This window comes from Gopherus flavomarginatus, chromosome 6 (assembly GCF_025201925.1).
Source record: "Gopherus flavomarginatus isolate rGopFla2 chromosome 6, rGopFla2.mat.asm, whole genome shotgun sequence".
NCBI lineage: Eukaryota > Metazoa > Chordata > Testudines > Testudinidae > Gopherus > Gopherus flavomarginatus.
Window position 1 is genome coordinate 14,590,584 of NC_066622.1, and position 27,958 is coordinate 14,618,541.

General features: G+C 37.8%; 1 protein-coding gene across 3 annotated transcripts in view; it reads left to right on the forward strand.

The window, feature by feature from the left end:
* Window positions 1-27,958, forward strand: part of LOC127053147 (contactin-4) — a 369,811-nt gene that overhangs the window by 99,419 nt on the left and 242,434 nt on the right. The gene's annotated exons all lie outside the window — the stretch shown is intronic.

Consider the following 27,958-nt stretch of genomic DNA (forward strand, 5'->3'; position numbering starts at 1 on the left):
GAAATATAGCTCTCCCAGTATTTGGGGCATTGGATGACTAATGGTGACACATTGGTGCACATTAGAATTCACACCCCATTGAAGCCTACTGCTGCACTGTGTAGACAAGCCCTTAGTCCTCCATAGAACCCCTTTGAAGATAAGAGGGACTCCCACATTATTCTGATTGCAGGATCAGAGTTTAAGATTGTAACGGTTTGCACAGATTGGAAAAAAGTAATAAAGCACCTTAAATAACAATCCAAGAAAAAAAGTAGCATAGTAACGTAGCATAGTAACATTTAATTGATTCCAAATATTTCCTAAGGTAAATTGCAATGGATATCAATTAACAGTTAAATCATAATGGCAAAGATATCTCATGCAGATAGGTTCATCCAGTGCACAGAAATAAAAACTGCTAAAGAGAGCTATTTGTTTTACTATTGCCTGCATCTCCTACCACTGCAGCCATTCTATGACATTGTGCTGTTTCCACTAAGGTGAAGTACTGGAGTACTACTGGAGTATTCCTGCCTTTCGGGGAACAAGGAATACCTTATTTGTGTTCCAGCAAGACAACGTGAAATACAAACAAGTTAGAAATCAGTGACAGCTATGAATAGTACAAAATAATTTCTGTCTACTAGTCTTACTTGATGTGAAACACTTCACCTATTCCTACTTAGTAATAAAAAATAAATTACATAATGGGACCAGCAACTATATTAGCTTTGGAGGTAGATACAAGAAAAGAATGTGTGTAGATAAATGTTGTAAAGTACTTGACCAAACTACAAACATAGCTTTCAGATTCTAAAGAACAGAAAAGACTGTAAACATCTCTGCGTGTCAGAAAACTAAGTGAAAATGACCTCTAGCTCTGAGGCACTTATTGAAAACCTATTTTAAATTGAATACACAAGCCAACATAATACAGGCTGTTTGATAAGAAACATTAGAGAAATCCATAACATGAGGCTTTTTATTATAGGTTTATTACATCAATCTCTCCAGTGGATAATGGAACTTGTAAATATACTCTTATGTAGGAGTCTCCTTGCGGGCTTTTTATTCATGCTGAAGTAAGCACAGCAAACTTATTTGCTGTCAGGGTACATTGAATTTAAGATTAGTATTTATTTTGGTTCTAAAGAGGTTTTGCTTTTGTGAATTGAAAGTTGGAACAGCTACATGAAAGGAAGATAGAACTACAGGGAATGCAGGAAGTAAATTAGTTTTCTAAGTGTTCTGTAAACCACTATTGCACACAGGGTGTTGGTGTGTATATGCAGAATTTGTGTGGTTGTGTATGCAGCCTGGCTCTTTATATTCTTCTGGTTCTGCAGGAAGAAAGTATTTTATTTGTGTTTTTGTTCTTTAGGAACTCAATGCTTTTCAATGGCATTCACCCATCAGGGGAGGAAATCACATGTGGGATTGGAAAATTTTTAAAGAGCCAGGACTCTGTCTGTGTGTGTGTGTGTGTGTGTGTGTGTGTGTGTTTACGTACATCTATACTATTATAGATGGAGCAGCTGGGATGCTTATAGTGACGATTACCAAATACTTTTTGTTAAAGTTATAATAGAAAATATTTCAGCTGCTGCTAGCTTTAGCTAACTATAATCATTCAAGTTGAAATTTTCCTTTCTTCTAGTCTGACCATCTGTGTATGACAGGCCACCAATGGCACCTGCACACTAGTCCCAACAGCCAAAATTAGACAAAGTATCACAACCTGAGCTATTGTTTGCCACAGGCAGAGGATAAGAGGGGTTGTTGTTTATCTGACTGGCAAATTAGGTGTCAACTTCCATTTTCAGTGACCGGCGCATGAAGAAGATGACAGTTTTCTAGTGATACCGGCTAACTGATATCAATTAATCTTTTAGTTCAAATGGTAGAGAAATGTAGTGTGAAATAAAGATCCTGGATTCACACTCTGCTGATAGCCCATGTTATTGCACATTATTATTATTATTATTTTCAGATTGATTTATTTGTTAATTTATTTATTTATTTAAGGACCCCATGAAATTCCATTAAATGAACACCCAACCACTTTAATGTAAGAATATGCCAGAATTAAGGTTGCCTGGGCAACCTTAATTTTACACCTTTATGTATATCATAGTGATTAATTATATGATCACATACTATTTTTTCCTTAGGAACTTTGCCTCATTGAGGATGGATGGTGAATGAAATAAGGTTGTGTAATTAATGTGGTGGTTGTCTTAGGATCTCTGTCTTGTTCGTTACAAAAATGAGAAGGTGTATAGTGAATGAGAGGGAAAGGGTTGTAGAAAGAGAAAATATGGCTTGGTTATTAAGATACTGGGCTAGGAATTAGAATCAACAGAAAGGGCAGCTCTCAGGATTTAGTTTTTACTTCACTTTACTGTGCACATAGAACCAGCTCATAGAATCGTAGAAGAGTAGGGTTGGAAGAGACTTCAGGAGGTCATCTAGTCCAACCTCCTGCTCAAAGCAGGACCAACACCAACTAAATCATCTCAGCCAGGGCTTTGTCAAGCCGGGCCTTAAAAACCTCTAAGGATAAAGATTCCACCACCTCCCTAAGTAACCCATTCTAGTGCTTCACCACCCTCCTACTGAAATAGTGTTTCCAAATATCCAACCTAGACTTGAGACCATTGCTTCTTGTTCTGTCATCTGCCACCACTGAGAACAGCTGAGCTTCATCCTCTTTGGAACCCACCCCGCTTCAAGTAGTTGAAGGCTTCTATCAAATCCTCCCCCCTTACTCTTCTCTTCTGCAGAGCAAACAAGCCCAGTTCCCTCAGTCTCTCCTCGTAAGTCATGTGCCCCCACCCCCTGATCATTTTTGTTGCCCTCCGCTGGACTCTCTCCAATTTGTCCACATCCTTTCTGTACTGGGGGTCCAAAACTGAATTCAATACTCCAGATGTGGCCTCTCCAGTGTCGAACAGAGGGGAATAATCACTTCCCTTGATCTGCTGGCAATGCGCCTACTAATGCAGCCCAATATGTCATTAGCCTTCCTGGCAACGAGGGCACACTGCTGACTCATATCCAGCTTCTCATCCATTGTAATCCCCAGGTCCTTTTCTGCAGAACTGCTGCTTAACCAGTCCCCAGTCTGTAGCAGTGCATGGGATCCTTCCTTCCTAAGTGCAGGACTGTGCACTTGTACTTGTTGAACCTCACCAGATTTCTTTTGGCCCAATCCTCGAATTTGTCTAAGTCACTCAGGACCCTATCCCTACCCTCCAGCATATCTACCTCTCCCCCTAGCTTAGTGTCATCTGTGAACTTGTTGACGGTGTAATTCATCCCATCATCCAGATAATTAATAAAGATGTTGAACAAAACTGGCCCCAGGACCAACCCCTGGGGCACTCCTGTGCTGATCAGATCCTAGGCTTAAGTGAACAGCACTTAATAGATTTACATCTGCTGAGGATATACATCTTTTGTGTATGTTATATGTACTGCTCTGGTAACCATTAAGAAAATCAACATTTACAACGTGTTAGTATCTGAGAGACATCAGTTATTTCTTCTTTGAAGTTATTTTCCTACGTTATTTCTCAGAACCCACAATGAAGTATCTGTTAGTAAATATTCATTATTTTTTTAAATTGTAACCATTGGATATATATTTGCAGTTTAATATAGATGAAGTTCCTCTGAGACGATATTATGGGTATATTGATATTATAAAAGGATTGGCGAAAACTTTATACATTTCCTCTAAAAGTTTATGTAGATGTGAAAGGAACAAAAAAGAGAGAAAAGCACATTAAAATTAATCAAAAACACTAAACTGAAATTGTTTCTCAATTTATTTTCAGTTAATTTAGTGTGTGGACAAAACTGCTTAACTGTGGGATGTTGTTTGTTAAAGAGTCAAGAGAAGTGATAAATAAAGTGTCAGCAAAGTCAACACTTACCACATTGTGGCAACTTGGCTATTGCAGTTAATTCCTAATATAGGGTAATGCTATAACGCATGTACTCTGCAATAACTATTGGTAAATATTTGTTTTGTTTTTATTTTTATTGGAATTATACTTGAATATTCTGCACTTAGCATGATATCACATATGCCTTGCAACCTTCTTCATTCATCATGTTTTCTGAATGCTGTTTAGAGTCCATCTTTATATTGGTCTTATCTACAGAACTGAAGTTTCTCAGATCTGGTTTTCATTTGTAGTCAGCAGAAGATGTAAGGTTCTTAATAAGCACTTAGCATTATTATTGTTCTACATACAGACTTCCCACAACCCTTCCCAAGAGCTCCTCTTGATTGCTACTCTGACATGCGGGCAATGGCTAAGTGCTTCACTCTGGCCTTAGTTGAAGCTAGTGGGGGGCATGGAGAGTGTTGCCCCTCCATTATGGAAACCTCGGGTAGAGGTGGAATTTGCCCCATCCCCACATAGGGCTCCATTGGCAGGACTGGAGATGCCCTCCCGAATATAGATGTCAGATTACACCTATGCTGAAGCTGTAGTGGTTCACACTTGTAGTTCACACAAATTGGGGCTTGTCCAGTATCCAAACTCCTGTGGCCTCAGTGCCTCAGGATGAGCTTTCTCTGACTGTGTGTGTGTGTGCGCTACACTTTCCCCTTTGTGACTGATCCACATAAGATATAAGTCTGTCACTGCCCCCTATTAAGTGGCATGGCTTTTAGTTCAAGCTGTAGAGACTCATGGCTTTCAGCTCTGGAAATCCCCAGTTCAGTCTTCTGTGTTGGCCAAAATGGTGGCCATCACATTATCATACTATTTGGAATGTAAGTATTTTCTTCTATTTACTCAGATACGCGTATATACTGTCTTTCAAGTGGATGTCCCCATCACCACAACGCAAATCCCAAAAAGCAGGGATATAACAAGGCATAGGTAGGCCATCGTTAAGCCATATACTTATACCATAGCACAGTAGCACTGACAGTAACAAGACTTCACATTGTCACAAGGGAGAGCCTGCAACTGATAAGGAAACATGCTACCCACAGCATAATCTCTCTCTCAGTATAATACAAATCTTAATTACAGTCTCAGGAACATTAGCAAATGTGCAGGTTGACATATATAAACAAGTTTTGCCTGGAGTGGGCTATATGTTTACGTGGGAAGCATGAGTCCAAAACTTAGGTTTGCCTCTACAATACAGGAATCAGTTCATAAAGCACTGAAATGCAGCTCCTTTTTTGTTGGAACCTGATAGTAAAGTAGGTATTTAGTGTTTGACATACTGCAGAATAATGTGCATGTATGTGGGAGGAGTGGAGCTGAAGGTGGAGGCATTTTTTGGCAGGGATCCTAGTAAAAGCCCCTATTTCACAAAAGGGACATGAGATCATTTATGTCAATAGAAAAGGCAGGACTGGTAGTCTCAACGATCATTCCCATTTCCATTTGCATCTTCGATGAGAATCTTGCTGTTTTAAAAATATTTTGTCTGAAAGATCATTTACGAATAAAGCAGAGAGGTGTGTAACTATCCTTATTGCATTTTGTAGTTGTAAAAAAGTCTGTTTATATCAAACCTGATGTTTAGACCGCCAACCCAACCATGTACACCAAAGTCATGTCCATTCTATTTAGAATATGCTTATGAATATTTTCAGATATAGTATTGATGCCATATGTTTGATCTGTGTTCATTGCCTTTTTACTAAGAAATCTTAGGAGATCTTGGTGTGAAGATGTATTCTAGAAACAGTGGCTGTAGCAAAATTAATGAGCATTGAGGTGTTAATGACACCATGTGTTTATGATAATGCTGCTGTTGACATGGGTCACCAGTACTATGGTATTATTTTCATTAAGATTTAATGAGATATTATCATTAAGCCCATTCAGCTTTCACAAGTTAAATGATTTTTTTTTAAATTAAAAACGTATTCTCTTGACTATGAACTAGTTGTTGGCAATCCTCTAAATGTGTTAGACTTTTCTTCTGCTAACAACAAAATATTAATGGCTCTGATACCTTTCATTTTAAATTCTATTTCATATACAGCGGGTTGTGAAACAAACAGGTCAAGAAAAACCCTTCTGAACATCTCTGATTTTCTGCTCTTTTCTGAGCATTGTTCTAATAAGAAAACAGAGTGCAACCAAAGCAATCTATAAATGGTTATTCTTATTTTAATTACTTTGTCTGCAAATTCCTCATTATGACATGGAATGGCTTACTTTTTAAATAAGTACAGCATAACGTTAAAACTAACGCACTCAGACTAAATAAAAGACTACTTAGAAAAGTTCTTATTTGTCTTCAAGGCACTTAAAAAAATAATCTATAGACTCTGTGTAGTGCAGTTCTCAATCCAGTATAATCCTTTAATTTCAATATAGAGAAACCTATTATTTAAATTGTAATGAAAAAAAATGGGGGAAGCAGTGCATACATTTTGATTACCTACTGAGCTCTTCTCTCACTGAATAGGAAATTATATTTTTCTTTAATAGTCTTTCTTTTAGCTTCTATAACTTGTAATTTAAAAAGAAAAATACCTGAGACATGCCACTCTCAAATGGGCATGTGACCACCTGATAAAATACTGCAGGTAGTTATAAATTCTCTGACTATTAACGTAGGCGTATTAAGATTCTTCAGCTTTAGTGCCTTGTGAATGTTTTGTTTCTTGTGTTAATCCCAGTAAAATATGTCAAAGGGTAACATTTGTTACTTTCCATTGAAATTCTAGTCCATGACTTTGCTGATTTCTTAAGATTTGCCAAACTAGCAGAAATATATGGTATTTAGAACTAGTTTACTTTAGGACTACACCAACCCAGCAGAAATATTTGTTTTATTGCATAATAAAGAATGCTATGTTTGTTGTAAGGTAATAGAAATTTCTGATGCAAACTTTTCTTCTGAAGATATACATATCATCTTCCTTGCATTTCATTTGTTAGTGTGCTGCATTCATTAATATTTTATCTGATTTTTATCCGTGTATCAATTTTATTGTGATACATTTCTTCAGAGATTTTCTTAACATAACGTCCTTCATTACACCATCAAAACAAGAGCTTCCACAGGGGGCAACTAGCTGTGTTCCATCTCTTGAGATACAATTATCGTGTGTTTATCCTTAATGCCTTGGGGGTATGGTGATGTAGGAAATCCTTTATGCAGCATACAAAAGAACCTCCTTATTTGTTAGTGCTGAAAGTAGTCTTGCATCATACCTAGGTGTTAGTTAATAACTGTACTCTGCAAAAGTTCTACTTTGTCATTAACCTGGTTCAAAGGCCTTTGTAGATTTGATAGACAGCTGTACGTCTGTTACTCTCGTGCTTGTTTGTAAATAGTTTAGGTGGAAAGACACCCTTTATCTTTCCTGGCTTTATGTATCTAAACTAAAGCAATTGTTCAGGTCCTTCTGGATTGAGTTTGAAGTGTAACTTGAAGTATGTATTTGAAGTATCAGCATCAACATTAATAGCCTTTCCACTGGATGTGCGTCCCCTGTGACAAGAAGGACCATGAATGGGATCCATCTTGTTGGATGCCTGAACAGAGAGGACAAGGTTTGAATGGACCACTCAAAATGAACTCATTCACCTCTACAGGTGACACCACCAGGTTAGAGTTGAAGCATTAGGAAGTTTAAATTGCCAATGCTATACCACGTATGTGAATGACATCAGTTTCCCGTGTCATACATCTTGACAGCTTTTATGAGCGCTACATTATACTGAAAAGGGGAGTAATAGTGATCACATTTCTATATTATACAGAGGTGTTGTGGAGATTAATTACAGTTTATAAACCCTTCTGAAGATTCAAATATTTATATTATATGTGCAGAAAGGATCCCAAGCACTCAGATACATTTTAAATTTATACCCGTATCTCTGTGGAAGTCAATGGAGTTACTCTGAATTTACACTGGTGTAACTCAGAACATTAAATTAAATGTTTTGTTTGTGTGGGATTTTGTGTGCGTGTGTTTACACTCAGTGGGTCCAAGTTCTCAAGTCCCCCTACAAATGGAACACCAATTAAAGTAAATGGGCACGTGAAAGGGTCTGCAAGATTGGAGCCCATGAAAGAAAGAAATGGTTGATGGAACATTACTGGACACTGTTGTGAAAAATTTCCTGTGCCTAAAGCTACTATGCTCACCCTAAGGAGACATAAAGGAAGAGTGTGTGCATATACCCCAATCCCAAATAGGGTATTGTAAACTGAAAAATCGAGAGAGAGTGCTAAAGAAAATCCTCTTAAGATCTGGTGTTCACAGGTTGTCCACAAATGATTCAGCATTGTGTGTAGCCATTCTAAAGGTTGTCCTGGCAATGTGCTTATTGTACATCTGAGGAAAACTGAAGTGCCTTATAGCCTCTTCAGTTTTAGGTCACAGTAGCTTTAAGATTGAGACCCTGCTCCTCAGACAATGTAAATTTGTGTAACTCCAATTACTTCAGTGGAACTACGCAGCTGAGAATCTGTCCCCATGCCCAAACAATATATATCAAATAACATAAATCCATTTATACATGGTAGCAACTTGGAGATTATAACACTGGATCCTGTTTAGAGGATTGAACATTTGGGAGAAGTGGGAAAAGCTAGTGAAACTTTCACAACTGCCCACAACCACACACCACCAGTTTTTGAAGCTATGATGTGATATATGTTGGCCAGAGCATCTGAAGAGGGAACTTGATATAGTGAAGAACAAAATCATACAAACTTTGCTTTGATATGGCATTGGGACATAGTAGTATAAGAGATGTTTTTTGTCTTTCCAGATCAGTTCTCTTTAAATCCCAGGCAGAAGGCTGGGATTTTTGTGGTGGTAGGCAGGCATTCTGGTCAATGAAAAATGATGCCTAGGTTTGCACCAATGAATGAATGAATGAAGATGAGGAGATTGCCCTTCCCTGGCAATTCTTCCAGTTGTATTGAAATCTGCACATAAAAATATTTCTTTATTGTGCATGCCCTTGTTGAGTGGTAGACTGTAACTGCTGTAAATAATAACAGAGGGCAGGATGTATGGTTTAATTTAGGGTGTAATATAACAGCCTGGTTTGTGTTACGAAGCAAGCGTTTAGAAGCTAAATTTCTCTAGCATTAGAATGTAATAGAATGAACATAAATAGTAGGGCTGGCTGGAAAAATAAGAAACAGGCAGAGCAGAGACTTTAACCTCAGTCTCCCACCTCCCAGGTAAGTGCCTTAACCGTTGGGTCATTGGCTATTCTGGAGTGAGTGAGAGAGAGAGAGATTTTGATTGATTCCATCCTGGACCTGAGGAACCCTCTCAATGAAATTTTTGTCAGAACCAATACTTGGTGAATTGGCATTTTTTAATGAATAAAAGTTTTGTCCAAAAATTTCCAGTCAGCTCTAATAAATGGATACACTTCACTCTCCAAGTTCTTTGGTGAGTATCTCCCTCCCCTCTGGTGGTTTTCCCCACAACTTACTACAGAAGCTTTTCCATTGTGAAAAAAATTTGCTCCTGGGCGGAGACCTGGAACATCATGTTTAATGTGTAGTACAGGCATACTCTGAGTTACATACATCCCAAGTGAGAGAGTTATAATCGAGCTATTGTCAGGCCTCTCCTTCCAAAGCATAAGCATATTGGTCCCACTGGTAACTTAAGTATAAAAAATATATGAATATCATCCAAAGTAATTGTAAATACAAATAAATCTTGGAAAAGACTGTGCTTATCTCCCTTGTGATCCTTCCTTATTCTTCCCTTTATTGAAATACAGTAGAAAAAATGCAAATCCCAAACTCTCTCTTTTTTGGGGAATCTGTTTACAATTTAATTCAATTGCAGTCTTTCCATAAAAGGAGCTGTAATGTCAATAAAAGGGGTCTGTTAAAAGTGTGACTGTTTTTACAATGATTCCGTATAGTTTTAAAGGATTAAAACACAAGGGTAAATTGATTTATACAGGGAACAGCAAAGTGCTTTCTCTTCATCCTACCTCTTTTAATCTTTGCTTTGCTAGATCAGATCATTGCTGTTTTTCTCAGCTGGTTTAAGCATGATCTAGGACAGCCAACCTGAAAATAGTGAAGACAACCTTACTTTCCAGGTATTGCCAGGTATTTTTCCAAAACTATGATTGTGGCTCCAATAATTAGAAACAGGCTGTTTAATATACCATTTACTTGAGTGATTAAACCAGTATGAAAAGGAGAAATTAACCTGTGTGAAATAAAGAGAGGAAGAATCTAATTGAAATGGCGAGCCCCTGAAATCATTTGAATCTGTATCCCTCCCTATCATCTCAACAGGGCCTGTCCCACTCTGCTCCCTCTTTCGACTTTAACAGTCTCACCCCTTTCTGCAACCCTCACTCCTCAGCCAACCTACCTGTCTTTAAGAGAGCTTCTTTATATAACACAGTAGGTGACCACTTGTCAACCAAGCTTGTCCAGTCAACCCATTTACATTTTGTGTGCTGCCTCTTCAGAAGTGTCTCCAGTTTAGTTGGCTGACAAACTTAACAGCTACTGCTACACTACTTACTAGCCTTCCCCCTCCCCCTTTTTGTTTTTAAATTAAACTTTACATTGTTCTGTTTAAAAAAATCATCTTTCCATTCCATCCATTACATGTTCAAGGATGTAACTATAACACTAACATGTAAACATCAAAGCTACTATATAAGAACAGACATACAACAGCCAAAGGGTGAGATTTTCAAAAGAGTCTAAGTGAGTTAGGCAACAATCTCTCTTTGAATTGTCAATGATTCTTAGGTGCCTAACTCACCCAGACTCTTTTGAAAAATACCATCCAGGCCTGATTCTCCCACCACAGGGTACAAGTTGCCTATTACTCCTATTTTGTGATGGTAGAATTGGGGCCTTTGCTCTTTTATGATGCCTCTTGACCATTCCTGCAGAATCAATTTAACTGAATTAACTTGAGTTCCTTACAAAAAAACCCCACTCTCCCTGCTGAAAAAGAGAAATTTTAGTACAGTATTTATTCAATACAGTACAGTTATTATGATCTTACCATAATTATTTATTATTTGTAACACAATAGCACCTAGGAGCTCTGGAGTGTTTTGTGGCAGGTGCTGGTACAAAAATGGTCTCTGTCTCAAAGAGTTTACAAACTAAGTAGAAAATAGTTATACATTTAACTTTTATAATATACATTTAATTCATATATGGCTATAGTTATCTATCAGTAATTTAAGCACCACTCAGTTTTGGAGAGGAAAACCAATAGAGGATCCCTGGAACAGTTATATTGGTCAGTCTTGAGCCATGAAAGATGCAGTCAAAACAGAGTGGTAAAGGCAGGGAGTTATAAAACTTGGTTCCAACTCCTGGGGCCCAGAATGAGAGAGATAAAGTATTTATGCCCATCACAAAGCAGCCAAATGTCTTTAAGTTTGTTTTTCGGTGGGGGATAGAGGGGGGAAGGGAAATCAGGGTTACCAGAAGTCATATTACAGTTCATTGGTAGATCTGTGGGAATGTTAGCACAGAATTACCTTCAAGTACTTTTAACCAAATCTAGAAGAGAGAGAGAGCAAGAGAGAAGATGAAGACGAAGAACCCAGATCAATCACTCAGATACTGCATGCTTCTTTAATCATAAAATGAAACACAGCCATGGAAAACACTTCCTTTTTGGCAGGTGGGTATGATGAAATTTCATCACACTCACTCACTGGAATCCTGTTGTTATGTCCTCCCAAGAGCACTGTTTTAAGTGCTCCTATTGTTGTCAAGGCAAAATATGTAGGTAGAAGCACATGGATTTTTATTGAATTGGTTAACTAGCATTTTACTCTTCACTGTGTATAAATTTAAAACCTGCTTTTGATCTACTATTACCATTAAAACATGCATGTTAGAATTAACAGCACTCTCCTTTTAAAAAATATTCCCAAGATTTCCATAATTGTGCAGCAGCCTTGCTTATACTGGATACAGCCAACTACATATTTATACCAGTCACCAGCTCACAATTCTTACATGTAAGTACTAGTCCTCTTAAAATGTTGCAACTATAAACATCCAGGGCCTAATGTACTCCTGGTGTATCCTGTTGCCTTCATTGAAGCAAGACCAGTAGTGCTGTTACTCTGCAGTATTGTGTCATGTTTCCTGCTTTATTTACAAAATATGCAACTATGACATAGAAAAATGTATTTTGGCTGCTCTGTTAGGTAACAGAATACAGCACAATTGCAATCCAGTGAGTGCAAATTAGGTTCCACATCCTTCAGTTAAAGAAACATGCCAGACAGATTATCTAGTATTTGCTCCTACCCAGGAGAAGTATTTAATTACTCATTGGTAATTGTATCTGCTTATTCACAAATATTTGAGAACTAAATCCCTTGCCTAAACCTTTCTGTAAATAGCAGGATAAAAAGTTGGCAGGAATCAGCTTTACTTCTGGTGGTGCCTGATGTACTTTGACCTGAAAATAAAAACATGAGGCTCTCCACCGAAGTGGTGATGGAAAGAGAATTCCTTTCACCTTGAGGATTTCTGCAAAAGGTTGTTCTCTTCAATTAGTTTAGAACCCATGCATATATTTTAAGAATTCACTTTAGCTTTCTAACCATTAAATGATACAAGGATTAATGGTTACTCCAGTCTCCAGTATTTTACAGACTTGTGTAAGGGGGTTATTCCATAACTTTTATTGAGTAATGTTTTCTTTAGTGGAAAGAAAAATAGTCTTTCTAGTCTGGCTTTTGTATAATCTGCCAAGAGAACACTTTCCTTTCCTTAAGAACCCTCATGTTTATTATCTAGAGATTTTGAGTTTAAGGTGCTCAGATGATCTAAATTGTCATGAAAGCACCTAAAGAGACATGAAGACTCTCAGCTAGACAGGAAGCTGTTATATCAAAGATAACTACGATAACGCCTCTACAAGGCAGCAGGAATGGAGGGAGATGTGCACAGTTCCCCTTTAAGTACACTGCCTTGTCTATCCTGATTTAGGGTATATTGATAATATTAATTTGGATAATATGGGAATTTAGTTTATTAGTGTATTTTTATTTGATTTTAATCATAATTATTATTATCAGTATCAGTATTAATTAATATGGGTTTTAGGCTCACCAATCTGTTTGATCAGAAGATACAAGTTCTTATCCTGAATCAGGCTCCACAGAATTTATAAAGAACCCTCGGGGGTATGACAGGAAGCTCACACTGAGACAGATATAGCCTTAAAGACTTTTTATTAAAATCAATAATAGTAAGTAAAAGGTGAAATACTTGAGTTACAAAGTTACAATTGCATTACGGCTATTTAAAAGATACATATGAGAATATAGTCTTATATACAACAAAGCTTTGGTTAACATACACATACCCTTCCTTGATAACTTGGTGGTAAGAGACACAGGACCAGCCTTGCAGTTCAGGTTTCTCAGTTCCTGAGTGAGGGATGCAGTGCTTAGAAACTGCTTAGAGCTGTTAAAGCTGGCTAGGGTTTACTTGACTATCTTAAACTTAAATCAAAACCTAATAAACTAGGAATAAAACTTAGGGAAACCAAGCTTAGCCTAGTTCCCTTGAAACTTAAAGTTTAAGAAGAACAAGTTTAGCCTACAAATAGTAGCAGTCATCATAGATAGATAGAGTGGAAGAAGTAAGTGAGAAATGGAGATAGAGAGAAAAATGGAGATCTAAAGCTAGTGAGATAATGGAGATACTCTTTTGAGGTGGTTACCTCTTTTATAGGGCAAATGCCAGACCTCCTTCCTCTTATGCCCAAATTTCATTCCTCACTCACAGAAATGTTAGGGTACACTTACCCCGTAGGCTAGTATTTATGTGCATATTGATCACAGGTACGTACGCACATCAGTCTCTTGTGATGTACTTGTTAAGTCTGTGGGAAAAACCCCTATGCCATTTGTCATTGTCAATCAATCTAAATAAAAGGTCATAGACATAGGCGTGGGTACTTATCTATTTAGGTAACAAGATATAAGTCAACTTTGCTTTCTGAATAAAAGGTCTTAATATAGGTATGCTAACTTTGCTTTAGCTTAACATACAGGATATGGCCTGTAGGTCTCTTGCATTACAACCAAACTTACTTTAATATAAATCTATAAATCTAATACAATACATCAAATAAAAAGATATATTTATGCAAGCAGGTTAGTCCTATAGGCTACACTTGTTAATTAGATCAGCTTGCTGAGACCATAGCTGTTGCAAGCTCTCTCCGTCCTGAGCCCTGGTGTGTCCCCCCTGCTCTATGTAAGATGGAGTAAGCGGGATTCAGGAGCAGGGGGGAGGGGACACCCTGACAACCTCCCCCTTTCTTCCCTCCCTCCCCCCCGGCACAGCAAGCAGGAGTCTCGGGGAGCAACTCCAAGGCAGAGGGCAGGAGCAGCACATGTCAGTGGCGGGAGGGACAGCTGCAATTGCTAGTCTGCTGGGCAGCTGCTGCACAGGGAATTTAGGGGAGCGGGGAGCTGATAGAGGGGCTGCCAGTCTACGCTGGTTCCAATCCCTCACCAGCTAGCTGCAATGGGCTTCTATTCCTGCAAGCAGTAGACAAAGCGGGTGGCTGCCAAACAACGTTAGAAGGGAGCATTGCACAGCTTTAAATGAGCATGTTCCCTAATTGATCAGCAACATAACAACTATAAGCGGGACAACTTTAAGTGAGGAGTTACTGTACTTGAATTGTACCCAAAAATGAATAGCAAACCAGGACGGTCCCTAGAGAAAATTCATGTTATCTAACAACATTCTGCACTAGAGAAAGCTCCTGAGCAATCTTCTAGAGTAGCTCCAAGTAAAGTTCAGTGCAATAATGCAGCATGGAAGTTGCATGGATTGCTGTGGAGAGAGCCAGATCAGATAGGAAAGGCCACATGCCAGTGAAAAAGATGTTCTTGGTTATCAGACCCAAATGATACTTTGGTAACAGAAGTCTCCAAGGGGTGCCCACAAAATCAAAACTGTTTGACAAAGAACGAACATACTTTCTCAAAAATAGAGGCAGGAGCTATTTGTCAGCCCACAAGCATCTTGTCACTCTTGTCAAGACTTAACCACAGCTAGTTTACCCCAGTCCAAGTTCCAACCCTCTAATGAAGGAGAAACTCATGTATTCAAGCAATAAGCTTTGAATTACAAATACTCAAGGCCATAATTCATCAGATATGGAACATGACTTGAACCTCAGTGTAGTATCTGTGACAGACCATCAGCGTGGCCTGTGAGGGTGAAGAATAGAAAGAAGATGGTTAGAAGCCATTGTGTAAAATGGTTGAGAATAATGACATTCTTGGAGCAGGCTACCAGCCGCAGAAAAATCTCCCTTAAAAAAGTAATAAATCCCAGTTGGGTCCCTCTGTCATTGACTGACCTCTCCAACTTGAACTACTATGTGCAGTAACTTTCTTGAAACTGTATGTTCACTGGAGATGTGTCTGAACTCTGATGTAAAATAAATGTACAATGCTATTCAAAACCAAACAAAACAACTGACCCCATTTATTTTTAATGTGTTAGTCAAAGATATAAATTTGATGAAGTCTGACTACAATTGGTAAAATTTACTGTGAAGAGTAGTACATGAATGGGCACATATACTTCGGAACAACTTCCAACTTGACCTTCTCTTCCTCCTCCGCACAAATATGACAGAGTTTACATAAGCCTGGGCGTAAAATTTCTGTAATACTGTACCATATCTGTTTAGCTTGGTTCTCTATATGCTAGTGGAGGAGGAACTCATGAGAAACTTTATAGTGCATATAAGGAATAAGCCTTGAATTAATTAGGCAGATAGCATAAATCCCTCAATTTTTACTGTATGCTTGTTTGGGAGAGTGAAGAAGGTCAAAAGGAAAGAAATAACCAGCAATTGAAGAACCAAGTTTCAGAATGTGGATTTGGCTTGGTTCTGATAAGCCCCAAAAGTATGGATGTAGTGTCTTAACTCCAATGATGTTCTAACAGTTATGAGAACAACCCAAACTCAAAAGAAGAGGCGCATCTAAAAGTAAAATAATAGATTAAAAAATACTTCTAGATGCAACTTCTTTAATTCCTGAAATAAGCAAAAGTTTCAGTGGAGTTTTTGACTTTGACTTAATTCACCTATTGCTAGCTGGAAAATTCATAGAGCTCAGCTCAATAATAGATAAATTCATTCTACAACGGCTTTCGAAGATGCGTATTTATTTCCGTTTCTCTTCCTGAAGTTCTTTGTATATTTTTCTTCATCCTATAATACCGCTACAGATATTGCTATAGTTAAGGGTTGGTATTTCAAAGTTCCCATTATACTCCTGTATTTCCAGGATGTACAGCTTTACTCTAATGATTTCCTCTAGGCTCAAACTTAACTAATAAGACATCAGCACAGGACTGATTTTGTTTTTTAAACTACTTTTCAGAAATGTCCCTTGAGCAATTCCTAACTTTCAGAAATTGAAAACAACAAATGACATGGTCATTAATAAATATGCTGTGGGGCCTGTCTCTCCTTGATAATGTATCTCATGTCAAGGGACTTAGAGATGTCCCCTTGTGTTTTATGTATTCTTAATATGCATTGTAATTATACATTGTATCATGCATTGTATTGGGCTAATATAAGTAATCCTAATGGAGTAGTGTGAATACATCTGCTTATTAGCTGCGATCAGCTGTGGTGGGCCAACCATATGGAAGGTTGGTGTCAGAACATTTGTGTCAGTAATCCAGAAACTCTGTGCTTTTGTCCTGTACTGAAGAGAAAGCATCTGTGATCATAATCATAGTGTGGAACTATAGGAATGACACAAGTTACAGTCTAATAAAAAAGTGGAGGGGGGGATGGAAAATGTTGATACAGTTCATTTGACTTTTTAAAAATGAAACATTTTAATTTCTCAGGCTACATTCACAGGGAGACTGAGGCACCATTCTCTAAGTGAAGGAGGAGTAGGTGGTGGTGGTAGTGGTGACCCTCTCTAACCAATAGCTCAGTGGTTAGGGCACTCACCTGGGATGTGACAGACCCACAACTGAAGCAGGGACTTGAAGTCAGGTGTTCCTTCTCCCAGCCTAGCAGTTTTTCTGGGGTGGAGCACTCTTGGTACCCATTGAAGGCATTACATTTTGTATAAATAGTTAAAGATTAATTGGAGCAATGGCTGTTGTTCCCACCACCAGGTGAGTGCCCAACTCCAAGGCTATAGAGTCATACTCGTTCTCCCTGGCTCAGTGAATAATGGACTCTGCTCCATGACTTTTGAATAAAGCCCTCTTCTGTTGGGCTGGAGGTATGTTTAGCCTTGTCTTTGACTTTGATTCAAATATTTCAGACAATTTACTCTCTTACGGTGATCTGTCTGTTCCCACATCCTTTTCAATGCTGGAACTCTTCCACAGCTAAATTAACACTGGAATAGCTTTATTTCTTCACATCCTCAGAGGCTAAGGAAAACTATGGATTTTCTGTGGTCCTGTTACTGGTGGCAAGGTATATCTGACAAAGTGTCAATTGGCTCAATGATGTATATCACCTGTTAGACAGTTCTCTCCACTCCACAGCTGCTTGCACTCAGCATAACCGTGATCTGTGGGAAGTGAAGGAGAGACAAGAGAAAAGATAACTGGGGGAGCTGCTTGGAGTATGGTCTTCTGTAGGCCTTTGTTCAGAGTTGCAGAAGTGATGTGACTGAGATCAAGAGGGATTGCTTGTACTAACCTACAGAAACCACCAGCAACCACCCATCCAGGGGGTTGCCATTTTACTAAGATGAATGCCTCAGCTTGGTAATATACTCCCTTTGGTTATCTGTGAAGAATTTCTTCTGTTCTCCATGGCTAAGATGGATCAGCTGTGGGTTGGTGTCGCCAGACCCTTTGTCTTTGAGATCTGTGGGGTATGATGATATTGATCCTCAAAGGATGCAGATTGGTTTATGATGGGAATGCTCATGATTGCATGTCTGATCTTGGTTTCTTAAAAGCAAATGGTGTGGCTGTGGTGCAGGCATTATCCACAGTTCTGTTAACAAGCGAAGCATGCCAAGCATCCGTAAGCATGCAGAGTTGGAAAGCCTCCTCCATAAAACAGCTCTTTATTCAGGAGTGTTAACATTTTTTTTAACTGCACTGCATCACACCAAAAATGCCTAGTGCAACTTGTTTATTAAAAAAACACATTAGTATTAACATTATTATTTATTTATTATATTAGAAATGTCCTAATGTGAAATCTGATTCTTATCAGTTAAATATTATTAGCAAGATATGTTTGTGCACTTGATGCAATGAAGGTAATTGAAGTAATAAGCAAAAAGAAACAAAATAGAGAAATTGAGCGTGAGTTTTAGTTCTTTTCTGCTCTGGAAGTCTTAGTACAACTGACTCACATTGAAGAGCATTATGTTGTTTTAATCAGTGATGCCCTTCAGCTGTCCAATCTATCTGCCTTTTTATTTTCCTGAAAAGAGTTGCTGTTCCTAATGCACAATTTTGTCTTGCAGAAATACCGATTTGTAACTCTATATGAAAATACACTGGCATAGGTAGTTAAAACTAATTCCCTAGGAAGAAAACAAGGAAAGGATTTTTATCATTTAAACTGGATATATTCCAAGAATTCTCTCTTCAGTTTTATTAGCTTTCCCTACCGTATGAAATATTCAATTAAACCATCTCTCAAATTGGCCATAATTTTCAAAAGAAATTTTAAAAGTTCTATTTAGCTAACAATATCAATCACTGAGTATAATGTTCAGAGGGAATAAGAACGGCTTCCACCTGTTCATTTGAAGTAAAATGTTTAACATGCATTTACTTTAAACACCCTTCAAGTTTCATTTTAATAAATGTACAGACAGACAACAAGTGCTAAGTACTTAGCAGCCTATTGAATGCTTTCTTATTTTGCCTTGGGTTTTGACTGCTGGATACAGAAAATGTACTGTAGATAAACAAAAAGTTTGCAGGATCGTCATGGTTTCCTTTAACCAAATGTTGTATTAGATTTTGGAAACTGAGGAAACCTCTAGTTTTAAAATTGTAGTGGACCACCCCATGTGTAAAGGAAATATGAGTTTCATATACCTAAACGGTATATAATATATTTTCATATGATGCATTAGTAACTCAGTAACATATGAAATAGTACATTTTCCTATAACTTAAAATATCTGAATAAATACATGATTGAACATAAACCAAGATGTCAGATATAAGTTGCATATATAACATTTGCATATAATTTAAATACCACATGGTATTTCCACATGGAAAATATTCTAAAGTGTCTCCTAAAGTGTATCCTCAAAATATGTGTGCATACCCATTTGAGTCTGTAAATCCTATGGTTACTGTCATTAAATGGGTAATTGCATTCGTAAATGTAAGATTTTGTACAGCCAAATAAGTGCACTTGCAATTTTACATGTACATACTAGGAAGATACAGAAAATGTGCCCCAAAGTATATATGAGGAGGGGGGAAATGTGCAAATAGGTTTGCTTCTACCATATTTCCTGCTATTTGCACACTGTTTATGGCAAAGCAAGTAGAGGGAGAGTCAGATAAAATTGACCTGAAAGTTTAAATAAATAAATGAAGGTTGGGGAGAAGTGAGAGCTGTGGGGATATAACAGCTGATTTCAATATTTTTCTTAGATCTTACAAACTAACAAATAGCCAACCTATAATGGGTGACTTAAACCAAAACAAAACTAGGTTATTATGATGCCATTGAACTAATATCTATGCTTTAAACTCATTATTGAACTCCTTGTGATTTGGCATTTGAGTCAACTTTTTTGGGACATGGCCTGATGGGGATCCCCTTCAGCTCGATTTTTTTGATCTGTGTGATAGATTCATTGCGTAATCAGAGGAAGCCAAGTCCACCTCTTGGAAGGATGCCCTGATGCTGATATCAACAGGAGTCTAATGTGTATATCCTTGGGCAGATCCCTGCCTGAGTAAAATATCCCAGGCTGTCTGTGCTTTTTCTGTGCATTTTTTCAGAAAATTATGCAATATTAATTCAGATTTCTTCCATAACAAGTGATAATGAAACTTCAGTAAAAGTAGCTGAGGTGAATTAGCTATAGAGTGGTGGAGATGAGTGGAAGGAAACAGGGAAAGGGCTTTGCATAAATGGAAGACTTAGAGGGGAGTATAGTCTGAGTATAATGCATTGAAGATGTTATAATGCTAAGGGAACATTAAAGGCATTTCTCTACGTATGATTAAGTCACATCTCAAAGAGATGTGAATAAAGTTATGCTAGAAGATCATTAGGGCGAAACATCAAATTGTAATACATCGATGAAACAATGAGATGAAAAATTCTGACTACAAAAAATTGAGGACTTAATATGCATGGTATAAATGTATGTTTTTCCGTCCATGTGGGGAAGCATTCAGACATCAGCTAATCAAAAGGGAGGATCAAATGGTTATAAAGTATCTTAAAGCTCAGAAGAGGTTTGATTCTGAGTAGCACTTAATTGGTCTGTTCTTTTCCACTCCCCCAAGATGCCACTTTCCACAAACAGCCCTGCCACAGTAGTTGAGGGTAGTTGCAATAGTTGCCATAGTAGTTGGAGGACTTTGTCATGCAAAAGACAGATCTGTGAGCAAAGTATCCAGGACCAGTGTGTGTTTTAGGGAGGGAATAATAGATGTCAGTTTTCTATTAAACAAGAGGGCAAAACCTGTGATATGCTCCAACAAATGTTGAGATGGAGAGAGCTATCCTCATTTTCCAGGCAGCTTGCCTGTTATTTCAACAGAGCAATCAGCCACCAGATAGCAGTTTGTGAGCCAAGTCACGTGGCACTAGAATTATCACAGAAGTGAATCTTGCTCCTGATGGTGACAGAAGACTTCTGGCTTGGGTCCCCTGTAGTTGTAGGCTAAGCAATCTTTCTGAGCCAGACTTGTAAACATAAATTCAACAGCCCTCCCCCCCCAAGAAGTAATCACTTCGTTGGGACTCTCCTAGAGCTGGTTGGAATTTTTCTGATGGAACCATTTTCCATCTGAAAGTGCTGATATGTCAAAAGTGAAACATTTTGCAGAAACGTGTTAATTTCAACAAAATTTCATTTTGAGGACAAAATGAAAAAATATTGATTGACCCAAGAGGATTTTTTTGGTTTTGGTTTTGGTTTTTTTGGTCTCATTTTGGAACAGAATTGGTTTCCCAAAATTGTGGAATTTCCCTGAAACAGAAAGTCCAATTCCTGCCCAGCTCTAGACACCAGTGACATGGGTAAAATTTTGTACATTAAAAAGACTGAAACTAGACAGCTTGGGACAAGATTTTTCTTTTTTATTCTGATAAAGAAATTCTCTTTGATAGAATAAACTGCAGTTAGTAAAGAAATTTCCAGATGGGTTTTCCAATTACTTCATTTACTTTTTTATAGTGAATTTAGTGTTTCTGAAAGCTGGGGTTGACAGCCCAAGAAAACCATGACTTCTGTGTATCTATGGAACATACATAATATAGACAGTGGCTCACGACTGGGCTCTCCTGCAGTGCCCAGGAAGTGTGTTGGAACCTATACATGAAGGGTGAAAATGTAGATACTTTCCTTTGTCCACTTTGTTCCTGGGACCTGATTCTCAACTATATCTGAGCTATGCTTGGACTTTGTAAACATTGTGGCTGCAGGGGGCCAGTTGCTGATCACTGATCCACAGCTGTACGGCCCCAGTAGAAATAGAACAGCAAAGGACTTTCCTCTGCAGTATTTATTGCTGGACACTCTGTCAAAGACAGGATACTGGACTAGATCCAGCCTTGCAGTTCCTATGCTACTGTGATTAAAAGAGAGTTTTTCTCCTAAAATTCAATTTAAGTTGGTGTGTGTTGGATGAAAGTCTCAGAAGCATAAAAAAGCATGTTCCTTCCTTTCAAAGGAATCAAAACCTTGATCCTTGCTTCTGTCTATTTTTCCTGATAGAAGAAGAGACCCCTTTTGGAGGTGAATCACTGTTTGCAACTGGCCGTAAGCTTAAGCTTGCTCCATGTTCATTTTGGGTCAGCTGTGTCTGTCTTGAGTAGCAGATGCAACTCAAAAGGAATCTATTATTGTGAAAATACATAAACAGAAAGCATAGCTTACGCATGAAGGGTATTTCTTGTGCTTTCACAGAAAAGTAATAGATCTGTAAAGACTAACACAGACCAGACAGTAGGTGCTGGAAAGTAAAGAATCAAAGAGGGCGCTATGAATCATGTGGTAGTAGATCTTTGTAAATGTAGGTGCATCGAATCATCATTTTATAGGAGTAAAAGAAAGTACAATTAAAATAACCATATAAATGTTCTTCCCACTTAGCGCCAGATGTAAAGCTCACTGAACTCAACAGAAGGACTTCCATTGATGTCAGAGCTCTCAGTTGGTAAATCATGGCCCATGGCCACTACTGACATTTCATATTATTTTAATGATACCCATAGTGTGGTCTGTTAGTCTTTACAGATCTATCCATCTATCAATCTTTCAGCCATGGTCCCTATCAATATAGAGAGATCTATAAAAACTAATATTATCTTTATCATTATCTTTATTTTAACAATTGCATCTAGTAAACATATACTCAGATGAGGAAGCCATTTGGTGCAAGAAGCATCATTTTGGTGTGTGTTTGTACACTGACTAGCCCAATGGGTCTTGAATCTGTGATTGAGATCTCTTGCCATTACTGCAGTATAAATATTCATCATTTCTGTGGTGAATTTAAATTCTATTGCCTATTTTACAATAACAAGCATCATATAACAAACCTCTTCCCACAAAATGACATGTTATAGTAAAGTAAAATGTATTTGCCTAATAATATACTAGATACTGTGTATATTAAATTCATTTTTTATCCAGCAATATTGTAATTTAATCAAGACTATCATTTATGTGCAAGCAGTAGTTTTCCACATACAAGAGACTAGACAGCAATTTTGTTCTGTTTATTAATTGCTGAGTATTTAGAGTTCTTTGGCCCAGATCCTCATCTGGTATAAATCAGCATAGTTCATTTGTTATCAGATACGATCATGTCCTGGTTTCAATAATACATTGGATTGTGGCAACAAGACTGTGTGGGCTATGGGCTAAACAGTTTGGACTTGCTTATCTTGGCTATGCACAGGCAGTGATTAGGAAAAGAAAGAAGAAGGAAGAATAGCCACTCAGAAATACATTTGAGAAATAAATTTAATTGTGCATTGTTGTAATTTTTCTCTCCCACTTTTTGTACTACTTTTATGCTGACAGCTGTTCCCAGAATTTGTCATTTATTTTCCTTAACCAATGCAATTTTCTCTTTTGAAAGCCAAATAGTATTTTTAGCTGTGCCTATTGTTGTTAGGTAGCAGAAAAGTTGGTGGTGATGGGGTGGAGTTGGTGGGAGGGTAAAAGACAAATGTTAAAAGATGTCAAGTGCATGTATTTTAGTATGTGGAAAGCAACTTGGTCTAATGATCTGTCATCAATTTACACTTGATGTCATTTTGTTCTTGGCTCCTATGGGTTTGATATCAATTAATTAAATCAATGAACACAATTATTTTATCTAACTGAGGCCATTTCTACCTTTGAATTCTGTATCTTTTGTGTGTTGCAACTAGTTTTCTTACTACCCAGTACAATGCTTGGACATGATATCAATAGGTTGCACTTATTTCTTAGAAATAAATGCCAAATCAAACGTCTGTAGACATTTTATGAACCAGTATGGATGAAGCTTGAAAACTAGTGTCTCGTCTGCTTGTCAAAATTGGTGCAATGGCAGAGGATGAAAGAGCAAATTATTTAGGCACTAGTCCTGCAATCAGGTCCATGCAGTAACTAATCCTCTTCCATGGTCCCTCTTGAGCTGTGCACAAAGTGAGGTATTTATGACCCTCTGGCACACTGTGTTTACTTGCCCCATCTTTCATACCAGAACCACATCAGTTCCTTTGTAGGAATAAGCCACTTAAAACCTTAAAAATTACACTTTGGCATCAGCCATCATATGTCTGTCAAAGACCAGCAATAAAGAAACAGGTTTGCTGTGTGCCTTTTTATTAGTTTGAGTATCTGAGCTTAACGGCAACCATCCCCTTTTAAACCTGAGGTATATTTTCTTGTGATTCTGTGACCTTTAGTATGACGTGATGCAATGTAAACTGACACCCCACACTTGAAATAATGTGAAACGACAACACAGTGTGACTCAAGTACCTCAGTGTGGGGTAACATAGATAATATAGTAGATATCTGCGTCGGCATGGTTCGCTGACTAATAGAATTATGAGCAGATAGTTTGTCTTATCCCTATTCCGGCATGATCAATCAGTCTGCCTATGATATTTCTAGGCACCTATCACCATAGTATCTGAGCATCAGGACAACACATCTATTGAAATTAGTTGTTTGTTAATGCTTAGTTCTGTTTTTGACAATTTGGAACATTGGAGAAATTAAAATGTCCTTTATTTTTTGTTTTAAATCCAAACAGTATAAAAGTTGAAGCTATAATCCCTATGGGCCAGATTTCAATTGCCTTCCTAATGCTGCATGCTTTACCCCTTAAGTAGTCCCTTTGAAGCCTATACAACTACTCAAGGCATAAAGTACCTATGCATATCAGAAGTGAGTAAGGATATCCAATCTCACCCTGAGGTGGTGGTTGTTATTAGTTATTGTTGTTATCTTTCTTTTTCTGACAGCAACAGTGAGCTGCACACAGCTGTAATTGAAGGTAGAGATTATGTGAAATGTGTTTTGAATAATATATGAATCAGTCAGACATATTTAATATGTATTTAAAAATAAAAGTACAACAGGTATTTTCTTAGAACATCCCCTTTTGTGTTGAGGAGAAGAGATTTGGGAAATGTAGCTCCTTGATAATCTTTGCGCAGAGTCTCTCTCAAATCATTACATAACAGAAGCAGAGTTTTCTTTCTGAGGTGTTTGCTATGGTTCTTCTGACACCCCTCAAAACAATTCAGTTTTATCTGCTAGAATCATACGTTACCCCCACCAGCTGTACGCTCTCACAGCTGCCTGGCCACGAGTGCCATGGATCCACTGAGACACACCTTCCTCACATCTGATTGCTTCAAAGTATTATATCACAATATTATTGCGCCTCTTCTCATTTCCAGCTTCGTTGTCACTCCTCTATGTGACTCCCTTTCTCCCACCCTCTCCAATTCTCCTGAGAGTTCATTGAGGAGGCAGTAGGGCACCAGAACAAGGTGGAGGGGTAACACCAAGAAAAACGATCACCTAAGCTCATGTAAAAATTATTTAAATGGTTAATTGAGTTGAGAATCCTTATCCTTAATTAGGAGATTGGCGCCTCTTAGGAGGCTTCAAATTAAATCCATACTTAGGTCACAATCAGTAGTGTAGTTGACAGAAAACGTGTAAACAGAGTCTACCTCATTTCTCATTTGTGGAATACAGAGTTTAGGGTAGATTATCTTTTCTTTTCTGTTCGCCGATGCAACAAGAGCTCTCCAGGTTCTTGTGCAAGAGTAATGGCCTGTAAAGATCCCTATTGACTTGACTAGGATCTGCCATGTAGATTATATTATAGCATTAGGACCTATTCCAGAAATTTTACAGATGGAGAGGTCAAACTCCTTGTGAGGTCAATGAAAAGTCTCTCTGACTTCAAATGGAGTCTAATTGGGCCTTGTGACATCTAGCAAGGAGCCAGTATTTATGATACTGAATAACAAAATTTAAAAAAACAACAACTGGTTGACAAAAGCAAGAAGAAAGATGAATTATTTTTGAGAGAAAAAAATTAGTTTGCTTTATGTTGTGTACAGTTATTCTAAAGTTAATATCAAATCATGCAGAAACATGATCTGTGATGGTAATGAATTTATGTTACACACACACAGAGTTTGTATTATATGTGTATTGTGTTTATATATTAAACAATGTTGGTGTTACTTTTTGAAATACTATTTTATGTTTAATTATGCCACAATGCTAGTGAACCCACAAGAAATTCCTATTAACATATCATAAGAATGTAAGAAGCTCAGAAATTGTCTGGATAATAGTAAAAATATGAGTCCTTTACAACATTTTAAAAAGTCCAGTTAGATCACAATGGGAATTTTCCCTAATTAGTAGTTTTAAAATATCTTTGTGGCCTGTTTTAGTAATCACTGGTCTTTGCGTTTGTGGGAAACATGAGCTGTATTTGGCATTTCCTATCAGCTATATCTAACATAACTCCTAGAAAATAGTAAAAGGAATTGTGGGTAACAATGAGTCCAATAATATAGTGATAGATTTTTAACTCAGACACTGACTATGAAATCAGGACATTGTGTGGTTCAGATAAGCACGCAAAATTCAGGTGCTTTTCCAGTTTCTGTACAGGCTTATCCATCAAAGCTCTTAGGTAAGGTAATTGGACTAGAAATCTTGTGATAACTTTTTTTGTGAGTTTTTTTTCTTTTATATTTTCAAGTTGAACTTAGGTCAGAAGTGCCACCTGCATTGTCTCCCTCACACAATATAAATTCTGTTGCCATTTTTAGTCTAGGAGACACAGAAGCCTGAAAGCAGAAGGTGGGAGATGAAAAGTTAACTGAACTTTTTAAACTCTTCTGAAAGGTCTAGTAGTCAATGTTTGGCCGAAGGTTTGGGTTGCTGTTTATTTTCATTGAACCAGTTCACCTGTATCTAATAGCAATGCTCACCTTTAGCGCCATGCATAATAAAGGTTTAAAAAAAATATGGAGAAGGTTAGATAATAGGAAGCAGGGCCGGGGGAAATGAAAGGATTAACAGAAGATAATAGCAAGGAGGGTATAATAAATACAACCCTAGCTAGGTTTTCGTCCACACTCTCCTCCCTAAATTACTGTAGAATATTAAGAGGCTATAGCAGGGGTAGGCAACCTATGCCACGCGTGCTGAAGGCGGCACGCGAGCTAATTTTCAGTGGCACTGACACTGCCCAGGTCCTGCATTTTAATTTAATTTTAAGTGAAGCTTCTTAAACATTTTTAAAACTGTATTTACTTTACATAAAACAATAGTTTAGTTATATATTATAGACTTACAGAAAGAGACCTTCTAAAAACATTAAAATGTATTACTGGCACTCGAAACCTTAAATTAGAGCGAATAAATGAAGACTCGGCACATCACTTCTGAAAGGTTGCCGACCTCGGGCTAGAGCATTATTTTCATTTCATATTGAGATGTTTTGCTAAAATATCTTCACTCTTGACTCTTGTACACCAATTTAGGACATTTTTAGTTTACTTGCGGGGGGCGGGCGGGCAGAAGGGAAACCACACATTTATTTCTGAAAAGTTCAGAGCCCATTTGCCATGAGCTCCACTCAGCCATTTCTGAGTAGCTAAACATACAAGTGCTCTTTTTGCAATAAACTTTGGCCTGGTCTACACTAGAAAATTAAGTCGATTTAACTACCTCACTCAGAGGTGTGAAAAATCCACACTCCTAAGCAGCATAGTTAAACCAATCTAATCCCTGGTATAGACAGCGCTAGGTCAATGGAAGAATTCTCCTGTTGAACGAGCAATCACCTTTCAGGGAGGTGGATTACCTATACCTATGGGAGAATCCCTCCCATCAGTGTAGGTAGTGTCTACACTGAAGTGGTGCAGCTGTACTGCTTTAGCATTTTAAGTGTAGAGATGCCCTTACTATGGGTGAAGAGGTCTGCCCATCTGTCCATGTGGAATTCATTGCAGGATCAAGACCATAGAAAGAAGCACTTAACTCCTTCACTGCTGTATCGTGTACCAGATACACAATACAAAGTGCTCTTACGGTGATTGTTGAATGCTTATGATAGTAATGATGAAAATGTCATAATAGTTGATGATAATAAGATAAATAAGGCTATATCAAGTGGTAACTGTGTGCTTGGAACTGTACAAAACAAAAAATAAATGGAGACAGTGTCTGTGTCAAGGATCTGATAATATGAAAAGTAT